The following is a 9,701-nucleotide window of genomic DNA, read 5'->3' on the forward strand; positions in this document are numbered from 1 at the left end:
AGGGCGGGGGGGGGACAGGGGGGGCCCTTTTCAAAAAAAAAAAAAAAAAAAAAAAAAAGCTGTTGTGGCATCCTGTGGAATCCCAGTGCTGGAGAGTCAGAAAGATGGATCCCTAGAGCTTGCTAGTCAGCTGACCCAGCCAAATTCGCAAGCCCCAGGCCAGTGAGATACCTTGTCTCAATAAACTTGGTGGATGGCTCTGAGAAACAATGCCTGAGGGCAGACACACACACACACACACATATACACACACACATACCACACCCCTACAAATCATTATTGCACAACTGGATACAGTGAAGGCCCACATCCCCACACAGCCCTGCACGTTGAGCAGTTCTTCCCCTTTCTCAGATGAGGGAACTGGTCAGGAGAAGTGACCTGGGGCCTGCTGAAGGTCACTCATCTAGAAAGCTGAGAGCTGGGCTGCCCTCACATTCCCTGCCTCTGACCGCCTCTTGGCCTTTGCTGGCTTCCCAGCTACCTGCTTCTGGATGGATTGCCCTCCACTTTGCTATGCTCAGTGTGTTGCAGAAGGACAGGTGTGATGTTTAATACCAGGAAACTTTTGTCCCTTGAGGTAGGGTCTCACACTGTCCCCAGGTTGGTGTAGAACTCAGTATTTATCACAGGCTGACCTGGAACTCACAGTAATCCTCCTGCCTCAGTCTTGAGTGCTGGGATGATAGAACTGTGTCACCACACCCACAAGGAAAAGACGTGGGAGTGAGTGAACTCCACCCCTGGGCTGTGTCTAGAGATGCAAACCCCCAACACCCTGGGTCTTGCCCCAAGGCCAGCCCAGTTGTTGTCTGGGCACAGCCCTGCCCACTTGTCCCCCAGACAAGCTGGCTAGGAATGCAGAGACAGGATTAGCTCCCCCACCAGCCCGGGCCCTGGATGTATTTTATCAGATGACATTTTTAACCAGACAGCCAGAAGGGTGGCTTGAGGGTGTTTACAGTGAGTAGTTAGAAACCCTGGGTTATTCCTGGCTGCCTCTTGTCTTGCTGAGTGAGGCTGCCTGACCTCACAAGCTCAGTTTCCTAATCCCTAGGCTCACACCTGGTTTGCTCTTCTCCAACCAGACCAGTCATGTTTCATGGTAAGTGAACAGGACTCCTGCTCAGAGCAGCTGTCCTGGAAACCAAGGTTGCCTTAGAGAACAGAGATGCCATGCTCAGCTGCACACACCAGAAGGGAACCTAAGGGGAGGGCGGACGCCTCTTGCTGACTGTCATGGTGACCTGGACTTCACAGTGACCTTTGAGGTCTTTTATGATGTCCTTGGGTACAGGTGTTTACAGGTATAACCTTGGGCTTTCCCAATTCTTTTAATCTGGACATGGCCCTTTGCAAGATGTGGTAGGGACATGGGAGACCCCTACAGGTCATGACCAGGGTGTTCCCAGGGTGGTCACAAGTTGACCCTTCAGTGCTGGAGTGGCAGGATCATCAGCATTGAAAAGGAACTTGGTGCCTCTGAGCACTGAGGAGTCCATGGTTATCAACCTGGTGCCTGAATTAGCCTGAACCCGGAAGCAGCTTTTCACTGAGGACTATTAGTCTGAGTGGTTGACACGGGCCTTTGGATGTCGTTAAGTATGAAGCTGAGGGGTTTCCTGTAAACAATTTGCCACTTCCTGTGAAGGTAAGTGAGAGCGGTCGCCTGGTTTCTGCAGCTGTCCTGTCTGTGGTTCTACCTGCCCCCATAGTCCTCCCTGCCAGACTGTGATAGCAGGCGGTACACCAACCTCCCCTACCAGGAGCCGATGAACCCCAGAAGAGCTACGGCTGCAGGACTAGATTGTCTCATGGCCAGGGAACCAACAAAAGCCTAATCCTGTCTGCAATCCTTTCCCACCCACAGAGGGAAAGTATTCCCAAGGAGAAGCCTGACACAGGCCCTGAAGTCCAGGCTAGGGGGCCCAGAAAGCTGGTTGCTTCTGAGAATACCTTTAGTGACAGTCTCACCCCTTCACACCAAGCTCCAGCCGTACCATACAGGCCATCGCTCTGGCTGCTTGGAGGAAAGTTAGAAGGGGCAGACTCAGGCCCACCTGGGACCACACACCTGGCTTTATCACCTGGAATCTCACTGAACTGATTAGAATTCCTAGGAGGAGTAGGAGGCCATGTGGCTCTTTTTTTTTTTTTTTTAAATGGTACTTCAAGGGCCAGAGTGATATAGGTCGGTGGTTAAGTGTGTTTGCTGCTCCTGTAGGGCCCAGAGTCCAGTTCCTAGCACCCATACCAGGCAACTCACAACCACTTGTAACTCCAGCTTCAAGAGATCCAATGGCCTCTTCTGGCCTTCATGGGCACCCTCACTTACACGTGCACACGCACACACACACACACACACACACGATTCAGTTCCGCATACCCATGATCTCCATCACTGGGAAGATATTAAACATGCCCAGCACCTCTTAAAAATTCCTGCTGTTCCATTATTATCCCTCTTTCTGGCCTTCCCTACCTCTCCCATCCACCAGCACTTAGGGGATACAATGACTCTGCCTTTTCGAGATAGGGTCTCCCTGAAGCCCCAGCCTGCCTGGAACTCGCTATGTAGATCCAGCTGGCCTCGAATTCACAGAGATCTGTCTCCTGAGTGCCGGGATTAAAGGCATGCAACACCATGCCTGGCTCACCTTTTCTAGATTTTTATGTGAATGGAGTCAGACATCATGAACTCCTTGGTCTGACTTCTTGCCCTCATATCATTATTTAAAATGTATCCATGTGGATGAGTCTGTAAATAGTCCATCCCTGTTTATAACAAGCAGTTTCACTCTGAAGTCTATGCCACAATTATCGCACCTACTCTGTTGATGGGCAGTTGGGTTGTGTGAGTTCCGGGGTTGTTATAGATAAAGTTGTTATAAGTACTTACAAGTCTTGGGTTGGACATAACTTCAAGTTCTCTTGGGGAAGATACTTAGGCATGCAATGGCTGAGTCATGGGTGGGTGTGTGTTAAGTGGAGGTACCATTGTTTTCCAGAGTGGTTAGACCATTTTACATTCCAACCAGCACAACAGGCAAGGGTCACAAGCTTCACACTCTAGCTAACACTTGCTATGGCTAGTATTTAAACAGATTGTGTGTGTGTGTTTACGTGTATGTTCCTGGGTGTGTAGATGTGTGCATGTGGCGGTGAGAGGTCAGCCTTGGATGTGGTTCCTCGGGAGCTGTCTACCTTGTTTTATGAGACAGGGTCTCTCTTCAGGGATTTGGAGCTCACTGATTGGGCTAGGCTGGTGGGCTGTGGAGCCCCAGGGATCTGCCCATCTCTTCCTCTCTAGAGCTTCCATTACAAGCTGATAACAAGTACATGACACCTCACCTTGCTTTTCTAAAATTAATTACTTTTTATTTTATGTCTATGAGTGTTTTGCCTGCATGTGTGTTTGTGCACCTATGTTGCATAATGCCCACAGAGGCCATAAGAGGGTGTGAGAGTTCCTGGAATTGGAGTTACAGATGTTGTTAGCCACCATGTGGGTGCTGCGAACTGAACCTGGGTCTTCTGCAAGAGCAGCCAGTGCTCTTAACTGCTTAAAAATTTTTTTTTGAGACAGGGTCTGACTATATATCCCCAGCTGGCCTAGAACTCACTTTGTAGACCAGACTGGCCCCAAACTCACAGAGATCTGCCTGCCTCTGCCTCCCAAGTAAAGGCATGTGCCACCATGCCTGGCCAGGAACAGTTTATTTTTTAGGTTCAGAAGTCAAGCATACAGTCCATCCATCGCCTAGACAAGCCATGGCAGCAGGAGCCTGAGGCAGCTCTCACATTGTGCCTGCAGTCAGGAAGCAGAGGGGGGGGGGGATGCTGGTGCTCGGCTACCTTTCTCCTTCTTACGCAGTGCAGGACTCTAGGTGTTGCTTACTTTTAGGGTGTGTCTTCCTGCTTCCATTAACCTAATCAAGGTCATCCCTCACAGATGTGTCCAGAGACTTGTTTCTCAGATGATTCTAGATTCTGACAAGTTGATAATCACTATCGACCATCAAGGGGACCATGTGGTGTTTCCACAGATATATACATGGCATGATGCTCAAACATGTATCATTTCTGGTGGAAACATTCACAATCCTTTCTTTGCTCTTTTTTTTTTTTTTTGTCTTTTTGAGACATGGTCTCCCTGTCTCAAAAAGACAAAAAAATATTTATTTTTTATGTGCACGAGTGTATTACCTACATGTGTGTTAAGTGTACCCAGGTCGTGCAATACTTGCGGAGGACAGAAGAGGCTGTTGGATCCCCTGGACCTGGAGTTACAGACAGTTGTTAGCTGCCATGTGGGTGCTGGGATTTGAACCCAGGTCTTCTGCAAGAGCAGTCAGTGTTCTTAACCGCTGAGCCATCTCTCCAGCCCATGTACTATATATTTTAAAGAGCTAAAAGAGGGGCTGTTCTTGGAGAAGACCTGGGTTCCAATCCCAGGACCCACATGGCAGCTAACAACTGTCCGTAACTCCAGTCCCAGGGGATCTGACAACCTCTTCTGTCCTCTGCGGGTATTGCACGACATGGGTGCACTTACCTACATGCAGGCAATACATGCATACACATAAAATAAAAATAAATAAACAAAATTTTAAAAATATATATAACCAAATTTTAAGAGTTTATAATCTGGATACAAGTAATTGATCAGACTGTGGCTTATCTCAACTATTCTATTAAATGTGATTAAAAACAAATTTTGTGCACGTGTGTGTGTGTGTGTGTGTGTGTGTATGTGTGTGTGGCATATATGCACGTGCAGTTGCATGTGCCCGTATGCATGAGGGTGGAGGCCAGGGGTATATATTTCCGTCTTCCTGTATTACTCTTACTTTTTGAGACAGGGTCTCTCACTAAGCTGAAGTCTCACTGTTTTGGCAGGCTGGCTGGCCAGAGAGCTCCCAGGATCACCACCTAATGCTGGGGTTACAGGCTCTGGTAGTTACGCCTGGCTTTTATGTGGGTGCTGGGGATTTGAACTCAGATCCTCTTATTTTCACAGCAAGCACTGTCATCCACTGAGCCATCTCCCTAGCCCCCAAGTGCTTTTGAAGGACTTAATTTTTTTTCCTTTTTTGGTCTTTTTGAGACAGGGTCTCAGTGTAACCCCAGCTGGCCTGGATTCACTGTGGAGACCAGGCTGGCCTCGAACTCACAGAGATCCGCCTGCCTCTGCCTCCCGAGAGCTGGGATTAAAGGTCTGTGCCACCACACCCAGCCTGAATAACTTAAAGTCGAATTTATAGTTTATCTTTGTGTTTTGTATCTAAGAAAGCTTCATTTAATCCAAGAAAACAAAGATTTTTCTCCTCTGCTTTCTGAAACTTTCAGTTTTATACTTTCTATCAATACTATGATTCGTTTTAATTTTGTGTACATGGTACACGGTGGTAATGGAGCTTTTTTTGAAAATCTGCATGAGGATATTGTCTTAGTCGGGTTTGCTGAAACCGCCATCGGTTTTCCAACTGCACTGCCTTTGAACTTGTTGGAAGCCAGTGGCTGTCCATGTGCGGAACTATTTCTAGACTTTCTATTGTGTGCAGCTAATCTTTGCTTATCTGGACACCGGTGCCAGCTGGTGCTGGATGCTGCTGCAGTTTTCTAAGTCTTCAAGTCAAGCAGTGTACGTTTTTAAATTTGTTTTGTGTTTCAAATTAGTTTTGCCTTTTTTTTGGGGGGGTGGGTCCTTGGAGTTTCTGTAGACTGTTTAAGATTATCTAAAAAATATTTTTAGAAAAAAAAGTATATTTAGGATTGAACTGAATCTATAGACAATTTGGAGAGAACTGAGGTCTTAACATTATCAGGTTTTCTGATTCATGAATTCCTGCTTTAATTTAGGTGATAATTGCAATCAGCAGCAGATTTTAGTTCTTATAAATTTCATGTATGTTTATTTACTTTAGTTTTTATAAATTTTATTTATTCTATGTATATGAGTGTATTGCCTGTATATATGTAAGTGCACCTGTATTGTGCAATACTCGTGAATGCTAGAAGAGGGTCTCGGATCTCCTGGAACTGGAGTTATGGATAGTTATTAGTCGCCATCTGGGTGCTGGGAACCAAGACTGGGTCCTCTACAAGAACAGCCAGTGCTGTTTTAAGATTTTAGTGCACAGGCCTTGCACATCTTTCATGAGATTTATACCTGTTTTGCTGCTACTATAAATACCTGGCTTCTTGAATTCCGGCTGTCCGTCACTTGCTGCCAGTGTGCAGAAAGACGATTTGGCTTTGTATACTGAGCTTGTGTGGAAACTTAGCTGAATTCACATCTTGCTTTTAGTGGGATTTTTTTTTTTGTAAAATTCATGGGATTCTCTAAGTAGATGGGTAGATGGTCACGTGATCTGTGATCTGTGAGGAAAACAGTCTTCTGTCGTCTTCCTGTTTTTTTAACCTCAGCTGGCCTGGAATTCACTATGTAGACCAGGCTGGCCTTGAACTCACAGAGATCCACCTGCCTCTGCCCCCCACCCCCAAGTGCTGGGACTAAAGGCATGCACCACCACGACTGGCCTTTTTAAAATTTTAAAATTTATTAATTTAATTTAATGTGCATGAGCCTACATATGTGTAAATGCACATTGTACCCACATCATACAATGCCTTCAGAGTTTAGAAGAGGGCATCAGATCCCCTGGAACTGGAGTTATGGATGGTTGTTCTGCTGGGAATCGAACCTGGGTCCTCTGCAAGAGCGGCCAGTGCTCTTAACCACTGAGCCATCTCTCCAGCCCCCACTTTCATTTTCTTTTCTTTTCCTAGGTTTATTTTTCTTGTGGTGCTGAGGACTGAACTCAGTACCTTGTGTAAGCTAGGCACATACCACTATGTTATATGTACCCCAGCCCTTTTTCATTTTGAGATAGCTCACTAACTTGCCCAGGCTATCTTCCAAGCAAACCTCAAACTTGAGGTTCTCCTCATCAGCCTCCTGAGTACCACCACACCTAGCTTCCTCTTCTTGTTTCTGAGACAGCTTTTTAAAAAGGTTTAATATTGGTGTTTAGCACTATAAATTCCCTATAAATATTGCTTCAGCCCCACAGATTGTGATGTCCCGTTTCATGTCCCTTTTTTGTCCTTTGAATCATGGGTTTTTTCGAAATGTGTTATTTGGGAGCTGGAGAGATGAGTCAGCAGTTACGAGCACATACTGCTTGCTGTTCCAGAGGACCTGAATCAGTTCCCAGCATCCACATCAGATGGCTCACAACCACCTGCAACTCCAGTTCCAGGGAATCCAACTTTCTCCTCTGTGGGCACCTGCATCCATGAGGTGCACATAAACTCACACAGGCACACACATATACATATAAATAATTAAATCTTTAAATTTTTTTAAAATTTATTTTTATGTGTATGAATGTTATGCCTGCATGTGTGTAAGTGCACCTGTGTCATGCAATGTCCAAGGAGGTCAGAAGAGGCTGTTGGATCCCCTGGGACTAGAGTTACAGACAGTTGTTAGCTGCCATGTGGGTACTGGGATTCGAACCCAGGTCTTCTGCAAGAACAACCAGTGTTCTTAACCACTGAGCCATCTCTCCAGCTCTGTTCTTTTCTTTTTTGAGACAGGGTCTTACTATGTAGCACTGGTTGGCCTGGAACTCATTATGAAGACCAGGCTAGCCTAGAACTCACTGAGTAGTCCAGGCTGGTTTTGAACTCGTCTTCCTGCTTCCCCCTCCCAGTGCTAGGGTCATGAGAGTACCCTCTGAGCATGATTTTGTGATTGTGGATTTATGGAGTTGTCCCTGCAACGCTGGTGACTTTGCTTCATGGCCTTCAAAACTCCGTCATCAGGTGTAGAAGCATTTATGATTCATGTCTTCTTTGAGATATTATGAAATGACTGTGTTTGTCTCTGGTAAAATTCTTTGCTCTGAAATCTACTGTACCTGATATGAAATATGTAGCTACTCTAGCTTTTAAAATGTTTGTACTGACGTGCTCACATTTTCCATCCTTTCAAATCTGTGTCTTATATTTGAAGTTATTTTGTTGTTGTTGTTTTTAAGATATTTTTGAGACAGGGTCTCCTTGTAGCCCCAGCTGGCCTGGAACTTGCTATGTAGACCAAGCTTGCCAGGAACTCACAGAGATCCACCTGCCTCTGCCTCCTGACTACTGAGATTAAAAGTATGCACCACCATGGCCGGCCTAGTTGGTTTCTTTAAAAAAAAATTATTTTTATATGTATGAGTGTATTGCCTGTCTGTGTGTTAGTGCACCTGTGTTGTGCAATGCTGTCAGAGATCCAGAGAAGGCACTGAATTCCCTTGGAACTGGAGTTATGGACAGTTGTTAACCGCCATGTGGGTGCTGGGAATCAAACCCAGGTCCTCTGCAAGCCAGTGCTCTTAACCACTGAGTCATCTCTCCAGTTGTCCTGGAATTCACTAGGTAGACCAGGCTGGCCTTGAATTCACCGAGATCCACCTGCCTCTGCCTCCCGAGTGCTGGGATTAAAGGCGTGTGCCACCATGCCCGGTGAAGTTGGTTTCTTATAAACAGCATATACTTGGGTCTCCTTTTTAAGCTCTTTTTTTTTTTTTTTGGTCTTTTTGAGACAGGGTCTCTCTATAGCCCCAGCTGGCCTGGAACTTGCTATGTAGACCAGGCTGGCCTCAAACTCAGAGATCCACTTTCCCCTGTCCTCCTGAGTACTGGGATTAAAGGCATGTCCCACCAATGCCCAGTTGACCTTGAACTTTTAATTCTTCTTCCCTTGGAGTTCTGGGAGTACAGGCTTGTACAACCCTGCCTGCTAGGCAAGCACTCTACCAACTGAGGTACATCCCTAACCCAGACTGTATATATTTTATGTGACTGCCGATATGATTGAGTTTAAATAGATCGTCTTGTTTTCTGTTCCTATTATCTATTCTTTGATCTTTTTTTTTCCTACTTAGTTTTGGATGAGTTTTTAGGGTTCCATAGTGTACCCTTGTTATTTTGTTAACTGTTACTCTGGTGTGCAGGTTTTTAAAAAATCTTTCTATTTTTTTGTCTTTTTGAGATAGGGTCTCCCTATAGCCCCAGCTGGCCTGGAACTCGCTATATAGACCCGGCTGGCCTTGAACTCACAGAGATCCACCTGCCTCTGCCTCCCACTGGCTATGGTGTACAGTTTTTAGTGGCAGCTTTGAGATTCACTATGCGGACCTTTGACTTCTAACAGTCTCTTTCATCAATGTTGAATGTTTCAGGAGCAGTCCAGCCTTACAGCCGTCCACTTCCACCCTCCTCTTCCAGCCTTTCATTGCTGTCATATATTTGTCTGTGTTATAAACTCACAGTCAGGCGTGGTGGCTCAGCACCTGGGAGGCAGAGGCAGGCAGATCTCTGTGAGTTCAAGGCCAGCCTGGTCTACATTGTGAGTTCCAGGACAGCTGGGGCTACAGGGAGACCATCTCAAAAAGACCAAAAATAAATAAACAAACAAAAACACATATTTTTCCTTTACATGGTTGTATTTTTGTTGTTGTTGTTGTTCTCCTTAAAGCTTTTACTTTGATACATCAGGGAAAAACCTTACAGGTTCACATGGAAGAAACAGATATGATCACAGGGAAGCTAACCTAATTGGCAAACATTGATGCCTGCCTGTCAGCTAATGTTGAAGCTGAAGTTCTGGGAGTTTGACATGCAATAGGGATGAAAGGAACAGA

Source organism: Nannospalax galili, unplaced genomic scaffold (assembly GCF_000622305.1).
Source record: "Nannospalax galili isolate Female #2095 unplaced genomic scaffold, S.galili_v1.0 scaffold290, whole genome shotgun sequence".
Classification (NCBI taxonomy): Eukaryota; Metazoa; Chordata; class Mammalia; order Rodentia; family Spalacidae; genus Nannospalax; species Nannospalax galili.